We start from the raw sequence: 12,022 nt of genomic DNA, 5'->3' as shown, positions 1-12,022 counted from the left end.
AGTTCTCGTGATGACGGTTTCCGCTCCATGGCGAGATCAGCGAGGCGTCGTCGTTCATTTGTGGCGGGCACTTTGTGTGTGCAATGAGTGCGCCCCCCCGGAACAACACTCACCTGTTGCGCCTTGTAGGGGCCGGTGAGCGCAAGGGAACGCGAGGACCTGGCATGGCTGGGGAGAGAATGATATTCCAGGGCAAGGGGCATGAGAGGGCATCGGAAAGCAGGGCATGTCAGCAGTGGGTGGTGCTGCCCCCCCCCCCCCCTGGGAGGTTCCTCGGTCGAAACTAATGTTGGGTTCCACCTTGCAAATGACGAAATCCACAGCGAGATGTCACGACAGAGCGTCTGGTGAGTGTACCTGTGTGCATTTGGGAGTGTGAAGGTATGGTCGGTCCGTGAGCAGCAATTGTGTGTTGTGTAGCCCACCGCATGTGCGTAGCCAACCGTGCTAATCGCACCTCCGATTATCACGGTTGGTTACGTACGGTGCGAAAGAAGTTCAACATGCATTCATATTGGGCGTGTGCAAGTATGTGTCAGAGCAAATGAGTGTGGGTGTGATGTACGGGCAGTCCTCGACTTACGAGCGGGTTCCGTTCCTGAGACATGCATATGTGCAGGACTGTTGAATTAGGGCAAACGCGAATGTTTACGATTGACACAAGAGATATTGAAAAGACATAGATGTAGTGAGATGGGAGAAATGTAAACAAAGATATAGATTCAGTGAGATGAGCATATAAGAGAGATCCAGGCAACATAGACATGAAAGTCAATAATTGACGTGTTTGTGTTAATGAGATAATTGTATTTATGATTTGGAGTTGAGCTGCTATTTGATACGCACCTACTGTTTCATGAATCCAGTTGCCCATTCAGCTAATTGGGGCCCAAAGCTTTTGCTTGGTTTGCTTTTATGCCCCGTGCTGGCACTGCGGAAAGCCGTGGAATGGTCAGGGCAGAACCAGGAGTGCATTCAAAATAAGGAATGGTAGCACAGGCGCATCACAGAGCAAATTGGAGAGGGGGATGTAGCGAGATGATAGAAATGTAGACGAAAATAGAGATGTCGTGAGAGGAGGGAGATCGAGACAAGACTCAGGGTTTGGGTGTTTGCTGATGATGGAGATTGACCGGTTGGTGCCACTTGCAGCTGCTAGGGAGCGCCAATTCGAAAATATCACGATAAACGAAACGAAACAAAAACATTTAATTTACCAGGCAAGGCCCCAACGAGCTATTACACAGTAGCTCTTTTTTTCAGAAGCGACCTGGCCATCACAAATAATAGCTCAATGAAGTGACTTATCGCGTGGGAATGTAAAGCAGCCAAATACTCTAAACGCAACGTTTCTAAATGTGGAGGTAATAAAAATACGGAGGACCCGGAGAAAAATCCACGGGGAAAAACATGCAAACTCCAAATATGCATGCGTAATATACAGGCGTCAGGATCGACCTCCTGCATACCAGGCGAGGTAGTTAACATCTCGCCACCGCAGCACCAATAGAGGGAGGCGGTTTGCTGTGAGAGGGTACGTGTCATGGGTAGGCTGATACGGGAAGGCTGAGAAGACAGGGCCAAATTACGTTTGATGGGGGCCCCGGGTTGTTGTAGTTGTGGAGTCCCCTCTTTGCACATTCTGTTTCTCCGCTGTTTCACCACCACCGCTGCCATCACGGCCACCACCCACGTGCAATGCCAAACACTCTGTAGTTATATACCTTGGTTATCTCAGTTCTGCTTTTGTCAACGTGATATAATGTTTGTAAAGCTAAACAAAAGTAAAATAAAAACGAATTAAGCTTTGTTTTTATATTTCGGCATATAATGAATTGGTTATTGTGATGCAATGGCTTCAATTATTAATTTCTCATTTAGTTACAGATGTATCACAGTGCTATAGTGTTGTGTTTTCAAACACGTGGTCAGTTTGTTGTCCTTGTCCCCGCGCCTCCGATTAGCACGGTTGGTTACGTACGGTGCGAAAAAGTTAAACATACATATAGGATCGAAACGTCGTGTAGTTTTTGGTTTATTTTATTTTTTAACCTATCTACGTGACATTACCGAAAGACCCAAATAATATGAATTCCTGCAGTGACGAAAGCTTCAAGTCAAGATTCATACGTACTTATATTATGAAACAGAACTGTTTATTTATTTTTAGAGCCTTCAAAATCCAAGGCTTCAAGGTTACATCCCCTAAAGCCTCTGGGACGTGCAGCACGTACATTACTTTTACTGGAGGAGTCCTGTGCAGAATAATGCCGACCGTACGTAATGTTTTGAGAATTACAGCTCTGCATTGTTCAGATTTATTTATTGACACAGATGCAGGACGCATTTTTTTCTTCTCTTTGGCTTCGAGTTTCGTTTCCACGTGAGTACTGCCATTCGTGGATGCATGTTGAACTTCTTTCGCGCCGTACATAGCCAACCGTGCTAATTGGAGAATCGGAGGTAGGGGGAAGGTCAACAAACAACCAAAAATGGGAAGTTTTTATTTATTTCAGATTTTTTTTTACCATATGAACAGAACCGCAGAAGTTACACACAATCTTCCAAAAATAAAAGCTTTCTCGGAAACCAAACACATTATAGATGTTATGCAATGCTCTTCAAAACCATAATAAAGGTTTTTGGGCTAGATCGCATAAGTGTAAATGTGTCATAACCCTCCACCACCCGACACGGCCAATTCGTAAGGTTTGTCACGTAAACCAAATGTGCCAATTAGTTACTACTTCAGCCGACCGGTGTGTTGGAGAGTAAATCCACAACATTTACAATTTGAGTACTGTGACGTTTCGCTGGTAACTACATCAACCAGTATCATTGGGGCGATTTGGCAGAATCGCCCAAATGATACTTACGTGATCTAACCCAAACACCGTTGTTACGATTAATAATATTGGTCGCGATAGCCTTCGTGTTAAACTCACTCCAAATCCAAATTGCGATTAATAACATCCAGACATTGTTACACATGACTAAAAACGTAATTTACAAATACCTTTATGCTGTATAAGCAAATGCATTTGCTTATATGTATGCCTGTCAGTCTATCTATCTGTAAGTTTGATGACCTGACTCAGCGGTAAGTACTTTTCACTGTACACGGTCAAGTGAGAGATCAATCTGATAGGCAAAACCTGGTGACCCTGTGGCATTGAATCAGACCTCTGTACGATCTCTAACCTCGGTTAAAGTCGCGGCGACCGCATGTTAATCGCAACGTTTGACGCACAAGCGATGTTTCATTTAGCGCAGCCAGTGAAGCCGCCTGCACAGCGTACACAATGCTTAATCTATCAAACAGAAGAGAATGCAATATGTGGAAGGACAGGCAGGCATGGCAGATAGGATGGCAGATAGAGGGTGAGTCATGAACACAAAGAAACACGTGGTTAAGCTGGAGGGAGTGGTGGAGGGGGCCGAGTGGAATATGAGATATTCAGAGAGACAGAGAGAGAGGTTTTCTTGAGGGTGAAAGAACGTATTGAAGGCGGCAGAGGCAATGGGGAGAAGGGTGCGATATCGAGGAGTTGGAGAAAGACAAAATAAGTTATCTTATTCCTCCCCATATCTTCATGTGGAGTCAAAGTCAACCGTGATTTCCTGCTCAAGCGATGAACGTCTTGGTGCTTCGTCTCCTGTCCATAGCCCTGAGCCAGTGATGGAAATTCTACATTCTAGATTTGAAGCTCTACATGCCTATAGCGTGGGCGAGTCTATCGGTAGAACGACCGCTGTTGATTTCCCCACAATAGTGGTACTTACTCGTTTTATTGACCCGTGGATGGCTGATTGAATGAACCTGCCCCCCCACCCCCAACCGGGGTTTGAACTCGCAACCTTCAGACTCTGAAGCGCTCGCTCTACCGCTGGAGACGCCTGGCCGGATGGAGTGGGCTAACAAAAAATACAAATGCGGAGGTGAACGAGAAGTCAGGCTATAAAATGCGAATTGTAGGACGGAAGAAAACAGCACGAAGACAAATAGAATGGGGATTCAAATGAGAATTTCTGGAGTGAGGTAAGGAGAGAGAACCACGTGAGTGAGAAGGCAGAGAGAAGGAGGGCGATACAAGGAGAGAAATATGGAACTGGACAATGAGATGGCAGACAACCGTACACAAGGAAGACGGAGAGGAACACGAACACAAATATAGATAAGAGAGACAAACGATGAATGTGAAATGATTGCGGAGCTGACGGGTGTGATTCATGAACGTGGCTGATCCGCTATCAGCGGGACAAGTTCTGTCGCCGGACTAAAGATATCCTACGGCCGCTATGCCACACATGAGCACCGCCCAGCTATAAACCCGGGCCCGGTGTGTGTGTGTGTACGTTCAATTTATTTTGCACCGTACGTAGCCAACCGTGCTAATCGGAGGAGCGCGGTGGGAAGGACATCAAACTGAACACAACCAGCATTCACTAGTTTCCCCGTGCGGTGCACACCACCGTTGTCCCAAATTAAAGCCAGCACAGAAAACCCCACCCTTGAAGCAACCCGTTATTTTTGAGACTCACTCAATATCAGGACACACACACACAAATACAACGAACTTGAACAGACTGTTGGGGCAAATGTTCTTCGCGAGCACCTATGAAGGCCCGGCATGGCGCGCACGAGGGGGTTGGGTGGCCAGCAGCACCGCGCCACGCCATCATTTGTCTCCACGGTGCTAAGAAAATAAAGAAGTGAGTTTTGAATCTGGCACGGGTGGTGCGCACGCGCGTTCCATCCCGGGGGCATGGCGAAGGAAATTGAGCGCGTTGTGACGTCACCATCTCGTTCGTCATCGTCATCTCTGACGTCACCATTAGCATTATCATAAGGGGAGTCGTCGACGGCAGCCCCGTGGGACTTCATTAAATAGTTATCTTAATCTAGTCGACGACAACGGTGTTCGTGTTGGAGGTGTGCAAGTCAATCGCCTTCGCCCCCACCCCACCCCCACTATTATGATGTCAACAAAACAGTTAAATTAGTAAGTGGTCATTAACTACACGTCGACAATTTGTGGTAGTCCTCCGTGTATCGCTGCACTCTCCATTTAGTTTACTAATTCATCTGAGTCTGCGTCTTCATTCACGACGAGTTATATTCGGCTCGTCATACTCACGCGTTTGGGCCTTGGTTGGGTAGTGGTAATAATAACAATAACAACAACAAATCAATTTGCAGAATATATTTCGGTCACTAATTGCGTTCACGAATTTGAACAGCGGTCTGATGATGTCTCTGACGTTAACATCGCCGCCGCCGTAACATTTTTCGAACAACAAAAATTAACAACAACAAACAAACAACCGTCTCCCTTGATCCCACCGTGAACGCTCAGACGTCCGACGCACGCACGACGCCATGAATATTGATGAACAACGGGTGCCGTGCCGCCCATTGACCTCGCCGCTGTTTCTCAACTCGCTGATATATCGCGTGGCTCCCACACACACACACAAAGCTAAAGATCCCCCGTATTACCTTAACATAGTGTTGGGGCAAGTGCTGTTGGCGAGCAGCACCTATGAAGGCCGGCACGGCACACGAGAGGGGATGGGTGGCCAGCAACCACGCCCGGCCGCCTTTGTCTCCCCAGTGGCGATGTTTACCGGTACTCATTTGAGGCTGAGTCGAACCCGGGTCGCCAGGTTCGTAGCGCAGCGCGCTAACCGCTACGTTACCGCTCCCACACGCACACTCACAGCGCACGCCCTCTTTGTCAGTCCAATTCTGTTATGAACATCTCCCCAGACCGAACCCAGAACTCCTTCTTGCTGCGAAGCGCAAGTGTTGTTACACCGCTTATTAAACGCAGCGTATATACGGGTACTCGTCAACAACGCATTAAAAATGCAGCATTTTCACGTATTTTTGATAAGCGAAGGTGTTTAAAACCTGTCGAGTGGATGTGTCCTCGTTGTTTTAATAGCGCAACAAACGCAGCGCTTTGTTTAAAACGTCGTTGATAATTGAGAACGGGTTATTTAATATATGCGGTCGATAATTGAGGCCGCGTTAAAAAAAGTTTGTTAAATACGTTGCCGAAAATAGAACGTTTGTTTGTATACACATAACGTGCCATCGACGTGCACGCTTTCTGCTGATCGTCATCGAAGACGGGGAGAGAGAGAGAGCACACACACAGAGAGCGTTATGCGTCTGCATTCGGAGCAGCTCAAGATAAGGCCGATATATCTACGTTGGTTTTGTGTCGCTATTCCAATTTCCCTGGTTGTGAAAATATGATAATGGTATAAAAAATATAAAGCAAGTTTTAAATTGCATAGGGGAGGGAGGGGGAGGGAGGGAGGGGGAGGGAGGGGGGAGCTTCAATGGTGAACTTAACAGTGTTGTGGACTACTCATTGTTTTTGTCGGTAAAGTCACGTATGTAGAAATACAATAAAATTATATTAAAACAAAAAACAATCACGACGATTCGATCACAACGCAAGCGATCTTCATCAGGTGTCAAGAACAAATCACGGAGGTAAATACAACAAAAATATGAGAGACGAGAATTCAACAAACCTGAAAAAACATTATGTGAAGCACATCCAGTCAGGCCAACAACACAGTTAGACACTTCCTGGCGGACCACGAATTTCAGAAGAGTGTTAAATCTCGTGTTCAACCTTTGGATTGCACATACCAGCATAGATAGAATGAAAAATACGAGGTACACGGTCAGTAGAAATACATATACAAGTCCACCAAAAGGTAAGCTGCCGTTTTGTATGTGTAAGATGTGCGTGTTTGAGCTTCCGCTCTCGCTCTGGCCCCTCCCCCCCTCCAACCTTATTTCCTATTTAAGCTTCTGTTCATCCCTCCGGCCCCCCCTCTCTCTCTGCCTCCCAGTCCGTCTTTCCTCCCTCCTTACCTCTTGGTGGACTTGTATATGTATTTCTACTGACCGTGTACCTCGTATTTTTCATTCTATCTATGCTGGTATGTGCAATCCAAAGGTTGAACACGAGATTTAACACTCTTCTGAAATTCGTGGTCCGCCAGGAAGTGTCTAACTGTGTTGTTGGCCTGACTGGATGTGCTTCACATAATGTTTTTTCAGGTTTGTTGAATTCTCGTCTCTCATCTTTTTGTTGTATTTACCTCCGTGATTTGTTCTTGACACCTGATGAAGATCGCTTGCGTTGTGATCGAAACGTCGTGATTGTTTTTCGTTTTAATATAATTTTATTGTATTTCTACATACGTGACTTTACCGAAAAAACTAATGAGTGATTTTATGCAGTCACGAAAGCTTTAATACGTTATTGTTGTGAGTACTGTAGACGTTTATCTATAGGGTTGGTGATGGAGGCGTGCCTCCTCAGTCGTCTGGCACTTGGGGGCCACGAGTTCGTCACGCAAACCACGAGAAGCAGACGAAATGGACTGCCGCACTACGAAGTGGCTGCCAAACCGCGGTGGAGATTGCCACGTGATGAGCCACTTTGTCGAGCTATCATTTGTGATTGGCCAGGTCACTTCTGAAAAAGAAGCGAATTAGGTCATTCGCCTTTATTTGTATATTTGAAAGTACATTTTTATTTATTTCCCTATACTTTGTACTCCTATCGTGTTTTTTTTTAATTCGTTGTAACGTTCTGACCTGCCTCTACTGGACATCTGTGAAAAAGAGCTTTATAGCTCATCGGATTCCTCCGGTATAAATACACATTCTGATCCTGAACGATAGGGTAACAGGGTGTGTCATGTCCACTTATTCATACTAATGCCCTTAATGCGACTCACGTAATTATTTATTCTCTAATAAGTGGCTCAAGCTAAAGAGATATTCATTATTACTCGATTCTGAGACACAATAGATTTTTTATACAGTTACATAATGGGCTATTTAGAGCCACACCTGCCCTCCCATTCACTTGACAATGTGCGGACCTTTGTCGATGTTGGATAAAGGCCCTACCCTATACCGTGTCACTGGTGAAAGGGGGACGCCCGGGCGGGTTCAGATATCAGTCCCTCACGACGTTAGCCTCGGCCAGGAGTCGAACCACACACAGCGTTGAAATACAGTGTTTTTCTGGAAGACTTCGCTGTTTTTTCCTGGATTTTTCTGTTGCGTGTAGTCACTTTAAGATGTTTCTTGTTCATGTTTTTGTTTGCTGCGGTTGCACCCGAGTCAAGAGCCGCATGGCTCACAGGGTTATACCTTATAAATGAAACTGAAACTGGAAACTGAACTCTGGACAACCGTGTTCACAGCGCAGAGCCCTAAACACTTGCGACACTACTTTACTGCTCCACTGCGTCACCGCCCCCCCCCCCCACCACCGCTCCATCCCCATCAGATCATCACGTCTATTGTATCACGATATTAACGGGCTGCTGGTGGGAATGGAAACACACCCACGGTGTGACGTATAACTCAATTTACAAGCGTGTTCATCACTGTCGGCTCGAAGGCATGTGCCATTTACTGTAACCCCTTAAACACTTAACATCTGGCATCGTGGTGTATATATATGTGTAACGACTCCAGGAGATACTGCTCTTTTGATGGTTCTTTATCGACGACGCGTTCACTTGACAGCGAAGACCCCGATTCCAGCAGCAGACACCGAGCATCTCCTCTGAACCCCTTCTATCCCAAGCGTGGCCATCTCCCCTTGACCCTTGTCCCCTGCTCTCGAACCCTCTCGCTGCCTCTCGATCCTTAATCCGCACCTGTTCCCTTCTGTCACTTGGCCGCAGCCCCCCTATGCTCGATCCTTCTCGTAGACCTCAGATCGTTCCCCTGTCTGTCCCCTTAACCTGTCATTACCCCCTGTGACCGCTAGTCCCCTGTACTGTCTTTACATATATATGGGGGATAGGTTGCCACCTGTTTTGGTTTTTACAGGATCGTCCTCTATTTGTTGAGGGTAGCTGTCCTGGGGAAATCTGTAAGCCTTCCCGGAACATTAAACATTAAAAGTCCCGGCTTTTTGCCAGCTATGTGCAATTCTACCCTCTGCTGGCATTGTGAGATATACCTCTGCTTATTAATTCTTGAGGGCCATACTGTATATATGGAGGCACTAAACCATTCAGTGATTTGTGTTAGCAGCATGATATCACAATCTCTTCTCATCCGTACTTGAATTACTACATTCACGACAGGTGGCAAGGGTCCATGGAAAGGTGTGTGTGTGTTTGTGTGCATTGAACAAACGTTCCTGGAAGAGCATTCCTGTAAAAGGTTTTAGTGCATTCAAACTTCTAAATGAATTTGCATTGCCTTACACTTCAAGCAATGTGAACAATCATGGCATGCATCGCATCCTGAAAATGTATGTAATCTCAGACATACAATGCAATTATACAACACAATTTGGATTTATAAAGCGTCTAAATGTGTCCACGTGTCAAGACGCTTAACGGAAACAGTGAGCATATTTATATTCTTAACTCTTTCGGTAAAGTCACGTTGAAGGGAAACAATAAAATAATAAAATATATATAAAACAATAAAAATTCTCACGACGTTTCGACCATAACACAAACGGTCGTCATCAGGCGGGTTGGTCCGCATAAATTTATTTATTTCAAAACGGTGTATTTATTTATTTATTATAAAACGTCAGCGCCACGCGCAGCAAAATAATCTTTATTTAGTGACGCAGTCGTTCATAGGGCAGAGGAAACAAGCGAGGAAGCCATTGAGCCTGCACTTGCACGGGGCCCGGGAGAGTCAACACGGACGTCTGGGAGAAGCTCCACATTGTGGGGGCAGCACAGGAGGATGAGTGACCTCCCATTGGTCGAAGGTTGCCTGGAGGCTTCATGGAGAAAATGTTGCCTTACTGAGTGACGAATCTCTGTCACACAGCCTAAACCATTGCGGGGGTTCAATGGACGTTTTAAGCGGTTCACCCGAAGGGAAAGTTTTGGTGTTAAATTCGCCCCTTTCCGAACACTAAATCAGCACAGGCCGAGACCCTGGGTTCAAATCCAGATTACGTTCCACCCCTCGATTAAACCAAGACCATTTGATGTAATTGATGGTGTCAACCCATCACCAGTAAGCGACTTCTGCTGAATTACTGTTAAAAACGAAAAATATTAATTCAATATATTTAACAATACATATATTTAACAAATAATATATTTCACAATATAAATATTTAACAGATAAAAAAAAAATATTCATCTAACACCATAGCTTGATTTTTTTTTTTAAAGAAATGTAATACAGCAGTCCAGCATTGCTCACTTGCAGGGTTAAAAGTTGGTTCGACGCTGGCGATAAAAAAAAAATTGCTTTACGCCTTTGTGTCTCGCAATAAATGCGGGGTGGGAAATGGCAAAGCGGGCTAGGTCACAGGAAGCAATGAGATACCCCTTGACGTCAGCGAGCACGGCAACGCGCATCGCCGACGCCGAGTCAACAAGCGCGAACACTGGGCTAACCCCCGCATCCCGCCCACTCAGATCCAGTGGCTTCACTCACGCACAGTGTCCTCAGCCACGATCACTCCGCTGCTGGATAAGGACCCTCTCACCTCCTCACCGAGTCGTCAGCATCTCACGCGGTCCAAAGATGCAACGAATCCGGCTGGCACCTGCGCGCAAGCTCATTCCATTGCTCCGTCTCTGTAGTGGGCGGTGATCCCGTGCGCGTTCCCTCCGTTGAATGCACTTCACTCTTAGTCTCGACCACGGACCATCAAATGTAATCCGTCGTACTTGTGCGGCACCCACCACACAGCCCACTGAACCGTCGATGGCTCATTCTGCTCTACTGGTGCCATGTTCCGGAACCTGCCTTGCCCGAGTCATCCGCGCTGTCGATCTCCTTGCCTCCCTTCAAGCCCAGGCTCAAGATCTTCAACTTTCTCGTCTGCCTACGGCTGTCCGTTTATATGCACAGAATGAATGACTATGCGTCCTTAACCCATGGTGTCCATGTTCCACAGCTGTTGTTGTTATTTATCGTAGCATCCTTAAGGCGCGGTTGCTCTTCCTCCTCTGCTGCTCCTGTTGCCTGGTAACCTTGCTCGGTCGTTCCTGCGATCGACTCCCCGATCTCGTTGAAGTTCGAGTCGGAGGTGGACACGTACGTCCAACTGTTGTCTTGACAACGTCTACCACCGCGGCATTGAGTTTCTGTATGAATCCACATCGTAAGGCAACGGACTGCGTGCACTTCAGAAACCGTGCCTCCATCCCAAGCTACATCTTACAAACGTTATCCTTACTCAAGGAGTGCACGGCCTTTGTCAAGAGGGCGATGTTATGGACAATTGGTTTGGTTTGATTCGTCCGTGTTTGATGTGGGGGAGAAGACCGGAGTAACCTGGAGAAATACCCACGTATCCACGGGGAGACCACTCCAACTTGAGTATATTCAGACTGAAATGAAGTAGGCAGTAATTTGCTGGCTTTGCCTCTCAGGCAGCGTACACCAACTGCTATTTATTGCAGACATAAGTTGCGACAGTTCAGGGATTAATTTTACAAAGGAGCTGTCGGGGGCTAAGCTCCGGAAACATATCCCTCCCTTCCCCTGGGGGTCCTGGGGATTGGAGGTTGGGAGGCACAGACAAATATTGGATGAGTATTCGATCCCTGCTACAGCTGTGATATGCGTAGTAAAACTCGCCACTGGTCCTGACAATGACCTGCTATGGAACCCGGATTTTAAGGTTTAGTAGTGAAGTGTATTCACCATCCAGACAAATCAACCTCAACTACTACAACCAAACTACAACCACCAATGCATTCCTGCAGCCACTCCCAACCATCTAGCAACCACCATTACCACCATAATAAATAGATAAATCCACCACCATAAGCCACCTCACTCCTATACAACCGCACTAAATCATCTGTAACTACACTAATCCACCCACCACCATCCACAACCACCAATTAAGCACTTACGTACCTCGGCCATCCAATACCCCCCCCCCCCCCCCCCCATCAAACCCAACTCCACAACCACCCACAAATGATCACATTTGAAAAAAAACCCAACCCAACCCAACCACTCGCAACC

The sequence above is a fragment of the Petromyzon marinus genome, chromosome 3 (genome assembly GCF_048934315.1).
Source record: "Petromyzon marinus isolate PM22_M1 ecotype Great Lakes invasive population chromosome 3, UKy_Petmar_22M1.pri1.0, whole genome shotgun sequence".
Lineage (NCBI taxonomy): Eukaryota > Metazoa > Chordata > Hyperoartia > Petromyzontiformes > Petromyzontidae > Petromyzon > Petromyzon marinus.
Note: the sequence above shows the minus strand (reverse complement) of the source record.